Source organism: Crocuta crocuta, unplaced genomic scaffold (assembly GCF_008692635.1).
Source record: "Crocuta crocuta isolate KB4526 unplaced genomic scaffold, BGI_CrCroc_1.0 scaffold367, whole genome shotgun sequence".
NCBI lineage: Eukaryota > Metazoa > Chordata > Mammalia > Carnivora > Hyaenidae > Crocuta > Crocuta crocuta.
In genome coordinates, this window is record NW_027527936.1 from 2,982,278 (window position 1) to 2,988,213 (window position 5,936).

The following is a 5,936-nucleotide window of genomic DNA, read 5'->3' on the forward strand; positions in this document are numbered from 1 at the left end:
GGTGATGCTTTCAGGTCTATCTTTCAGCACCCTGGCTTCACTTCTGGGAACTGTGGTAAGGACTACACCTCCCAGTTTACCCAGCAGCTTCTGGGAGCAGGGAGGGGGCAGTGAGTGAGGCCAGCAGGTGGCTGGGTTCTGGGGTCCCGTGTCCTGGAGTGCAGCAGGGGCACTGCAGAACTGCGTGCGGGGGTGCCAGGAGTATTTTTGGTAAGGAGGTGGGGAGATGTGACTATATTTTCTAAAGCTATTAACTCAGTATAAATGTAAGATGATAGAGTTATTCTTTTGAGGATGTTATTACTTGATTTTCTTTTGCTACACTGAGGTCACAACTGGGTCTTTGAGTCATTGATGCTTAATGATGAGTGTCTTTTCTAGGAAGAATGAAAGTATGTGCGTCTTGCTAGGGGCAGCTTTGTAGGGATATGGTGCCTGCAAATTATGGGAACATAGACTTTGTTGGTAAGAATTCATTTCCTTCTTGGAGCATCTGGGTGATTCAGTTGGTTGACGGTCTGACCTCGGCTCAGATCATGATCTCATGGTTCCTGGGTTCCAGCCCCACATAGGGCTCTCCACTGTCACTGTAGAGCCTGCTTTGGTTCCTCTGTCCCCCCCCCTCTCTGAGCACCTCCCTCTCAAAAATAAACATTAAGAAATTTTTTTAAAAAAAGAATTTATTTCCTTCTCTAATTAGGAACTGTTAGAGTTCTTATAAGTAGACTTCCATGACACTGGGCTTATCGGTCCTTTAGAGCCTTAAAAACTGATATGAGAGAGGACATTCTGAACCTATCTATGACAGAAGAGTTTTAGTATCCTACAATACTTGTAATTTGCCTCTCATCTGGAGGCCTTACTAGAAAGGAAGAGAGAAAAACATCATCTAATAGTCAAATTATTTTTCACACATCTGTTAATAAGACCCATCATTTTTCCTGAACTGCCCTGACATTATTAACGTCATTTGTGCCCGGGAGCAGATGATTTATATCACCCTTGCTTTTCATAACAAGAATAGGCTAATGTTAAAGTATCATTTAAATTAGACTGAGATCTTTTTAAAATTGGCTGAGGCACTTACTTAAATTGGCAAATGGTTTCCTTTTATAAGGGAATTATAAACAGTATCTTGATTGATGAATTTGCTAACTATCCTTCCTGCCTTAGACATCCATTAGCTAAACCGTATAATAATACATGCAAAAACACACCAATGTGCTTCTAATTAAAACCTTTTGGTGTGGAAGTCCAATGCAAAGATCTCACTTAGAGGTGTGATAGTTCTTTTAAGTGACTTCTTTGAAGGACCTACCTTAGGAGCTGGTTGCCTCTATTTAATTGGGGGAATTTCAGGATGGAAATTAAATCGGTCTCAAGATGTGTTTCAAAACTCTTTTCCTCATACTACCTTTTCTTTTAGTTTAATTAGCTTGATTCTTCAAATTTTTTTTCTAATCTCTCTCTCTTTTTTTTTTTTTTTTTTTTTTTTTTTTTAAAGAGAGAGAATATGAACAGGGAGGGACAGGAAGAGAGGGAGACCCAGACTCTGAAGCAGGGTCCAGGCTCTGAGCTGTCAGCATAGAACCCGATGAGGGGCTTGAACTTATAAGCTGTGAGATCATGACCTGAGCCAAAGTCAAGATGCTCAACCAACTGAGCCTCCCAGGTGCCCCTAGCTTGGTTCTTTTTGGCTTTTTTTCTATTTGTTTTCTACACCTTGGGTTAAGTCTCTGAGCCTCTGATCTAAAGTTCTTTTATTATTTTTTTAATTAAAAAAAGATTTTATATTTAAGTAATCTCTACACCCAACGTGGGGCTTGAATTTACAACCCCAAGATCAAGAGCTGCCTACTCTACTGACTAAGTCAGCCAGGTGCCCCTAAAGTCCCTTTGTTTGTATGTATAGGTGGATTAGGAGGAACTTAATGGAGGATGATGGGGGAGAAGAAGAGGAAAAATAGTTGGAGAGAGGGAGGGAGGCAAACCATGAGAGACTCTTGAATGCTGAGAACAAACTGAGGGTTGATGGGGTGGGGGAAAGGGGAAGGGGGGTGATGGGCATGGAGGACGGCACTTGTTGGGATGAGCACTGGGTGTTATGTGGAAACCAACTTGACAATAAACGATTTAAGAAAAAAAAAGTTGATTCTTTGCCTTTGCATTCACATAGATATCACTTTTAATTTACTGCAAATAACCTATTTTTTAAAGGAAAGTTTCTAGTTTTTTTTGTATTTATCATGAAAATAATGAACTTTGCTTTCTTTAATTTCTCCTCTGTGAATAGTCAGCCCTCATCTATTCTCCTAGGACCCAACCTGAAATGTCTCCATTGATGTACAGGTCACAAGAGACTTTCTCCAGAATTTGTTTGCACATGGCTGGTCCTGATTATGTCAGCCTTATAAAGTGAAGTAATAACCAGTCCTTCTCTTCTGCAAAGACTTTGCTTGACTGGTGCTGAGCCAGTGACTGGGTTTATCCAGGGTTCATCTAGGTCCAAGGCCTCAGGTAGTGGAATTCTGTGTCCCAGAGTTTTGGCTCAGTCCAGACATCAGAAGGCAACACTGGAGAGTAAGTGTGGATGAGCTGGGATGGGCTGCAAAGCTGGTGACTCTATATAATCTTTTTGGTGGTCCCAATGAAATTGGACTCCAATTAAGAGCAAACTGTCAGATTTATGTGCCCATTATTTTATGTAGCACCAAGGAAAAAACCTGCCAATTAAACTGAAACACAGTGCTTTCCTATCACACTGAATTTTTGTTAAACAGCCATTGAAAGAGTTCTCTTAGATTTTTTAAATGTTTTATTTATTTCTGAGAGAGAGAGAGAGAGAGAGAGCAGGGGGGGAATCAGAGAGAGAGGGAGATACAGAATCTGAAGCAGGCTCCAGGCTCTGAGCTAGCTAGCTGTCCGCACAGAACCCGATGTGGGGCTCGAACCCACGAACCGTGTGATCATGACCTGAGCCGAAGTCAGACGTTTAACTGACTGAACCACCCAGGTGCCCCAGTTCTCTTAGATTTTTATTATGTATCACTTTTGTGCACCATCTTGGTCAAGGAATAGATTCCTTGTCTTGATGTGGTCCCTCTTCTCATCTCTTTCCTGTCCTCCTTTGCTTTTTTAGGAGAAGATTTGAATCATGCCAGCTCATAGCTAAGACTCAGATCTTACTCTTTTTAAAAATTTAAAAAATTTTTTTTATTCATTTCTGAGAGAGAGAGAGACAGCGTGAGCAGGGGAGGGTCAGAAAGAGAGGGAGACACAGAATCTGAAACAGGCTCTAGGCTCTGAGCTAGCTATCAGCACAGAGCCTGATGCGGGGCTCAAACCCACGAACTGCGAGATCATGACCTGAGTCGAAGTCGGATGCTCAACCAACTGAGCCACCCAGTCAGATCTTATTCTGTGCTCAGGTAAAACAAACAAAGATCAAGAGGAAATTAGGTTCACATCTCTTTTTTAACTTCTTCAGATACTTTGTGTTTCCAATCTCATACATATCTCTGATTCCGTCAGATGCCATTTATTCAGTCATCCATCCATCTAGGTCCCCATCCACTCATCCATCCATCCATCCATCCATCCATCCATCTTTCCTTCCTTCAAATATTCATGAAGAGTTAGGTCACTTGAATTTAGTTTTGTGGATACAAAAATGAAAAAGTAATTCTCTTCCCTTCACAAGGTTTATTCTGTACCAGTATTATTCTCTCTGCTCTTACACAGTGCCACAACTCACTTCACTTTTTGATGAAAACGCAGAGGAGAAATTTTGCTTGAAGTTTGGAGTTGGATTTTCTGAAAGTTGAGGTCAAGTTCTTAGGCGACAAATGGGCTTCAATCTTTATATGCCTTGTGGATATTTTGTGGAGGCAAGGCAAGGCAAGAAGAGCCTTGGCAAGTCCACAGTTCACCACTCTCGGTTTGTTTTACTTGACACTTGCCTCACAGTCTCTCTGAGAAGCTCAAGGTAGGACTTCAGCTACGGAAAAGAGTAAGATCCTTAAATTTTCATTCATCTTCTTATTATAATAATGGGAAAAATCAGTGGCATTTTGTCTATTGTTTTGAAGCTATATCTGCTAGGAACTAAGGCAGTTGGCACACTTTACTATTCATGAAAATGCACATTTGGGCATTCCACTAAATACTATGCCACTTAAGCTGGGCATTTAAAAATTAGTTTGGCCTATGGACTCTGTGCTGACAACTTGGATCCTGGAGTCTGCTTCGGATTCTGTGTGTGTCTCTCTCTCTGCCCTTTACTTGCTCACACTCTGTCTCTCTCTCTCTCTTTTGACGATGAATAACATTAAAAAATTTGTTTTATTTACTTGTTTTTCTTGTTTTGTAGATGGATTTGACAGAAGGGAGAAATGAGGAGATCAAGCTTTTTGAAAGGGAAGGTAAAATCCAGTTGTTCTGTCCTCTTTAGAAAATGCTTTCTACCTGAGGTGGGTATGGACAAGGATCTTGGATGAATGGAAAATGAAATTTCCATTGCTGTGCCTCTTACCTTGGGCTGCCTTTGGTGTGTCCCAGATAAAGTTTGCCTGCAGCCTAACAGCCAGTAGGCACTATGTTAATTATTCCTAACCAGGAGTTTCATCAGATGAAAACCTGGAGAGTTTTCCCAACCTCTACCTTGGAGGGTTTGACTTAAGACAACTATGTGTACTTTGAAAAAGTTCCCTGTGGACTGTAGGAGTTGATCTTCACTCCCTGGCCCATGAGATCATGGGCCTGGGTAAACCACTAATTTCTCTTTGCTCCAAACTCAGAAAAGGAGAAGAATAAAAATATGGCACAGAAATAGGACCAGAGCAGGGCTAATAATGACTTGCAGGTTTCTTCCTTTTTGGTGCTTATTCCTACACTCAGAATCTACCCATCTAGATAGCCCAGGTTCTGTACAGGCTGGAGCATATTTGAGAGGAACTTATAAATACATTTTGCTTGTTTTGTATCTGGGTAGGCAAGCCTTAGGGATGGCTCCAGAAACATGGTTTTAAATGAGTTCCAGTTTGGCATATTTGTTTTTGCTTTGCTTTGTTTTGTTTTTATATTTAATACTGCTGAGACCCTGGGGATTCCTTCAGTTGGGTCAAGAACAACTTGGTTTTTTCCCCCTCACAGATCTAAAGGTTACCTTTCCAAATGATATCCATTCATCTCTCCATTCAACAGACAAACATCTATTGAACACCTGCTGTACAATAGATAGACCAGTGACTGTGCTAAAGGAACCATAGCTATAGTTCTTTATAGATATAGGAGCATACTTCTCAAATATTGTGCAACTGAAACTTCAAAGATAGGCATCAGTGTGCCATGGCATATCTCCCTGGGCAGAAAATATTTTATTTAAGAAAAACAGATTTATTAAGGTCAATTTCAAACTTTGCATCAAATTCTAAGATAAAATAAAAGAATTTTATGAGAACTTTGTTTATAGCAGGTGCCTTCATCTTTTTCTCTAGACCCTTTGTAGGAGTCTGTGGACATGTATACATTTTACAAGTATTTCAGTGGAAAACTTTGAGAAGCACTGAAGAGTGAGGTGGGTTTGGGGAGATGGTTCAGGAGGGAGAAAGAGAAAGTGGGAGCAAGTGAAAGAGAAAGGGTTGATTTTTCAGACAATCTTGTTTTATTACCCCCTTTTAATTTCCCATTAACAGGTCTTCAGAACCTCAAGACTAATGCTAATCTTTGTTTGGAATAAGGGAAAGAGTCATGGCTTTTGGATTTCCCAGAATTCCCATGAAGAGGAGATGCCAAACAGGACACACACACACACAGGTGACACAGGTGAGGGCCAGTCAAGATAATTCCAAGTTAAGGATTGTAACCATTCAAATGGAAACTCTAACAGTAATTATATAACTTCTAGTTCTGTGATCCATGGATCTTAGACTATTTCT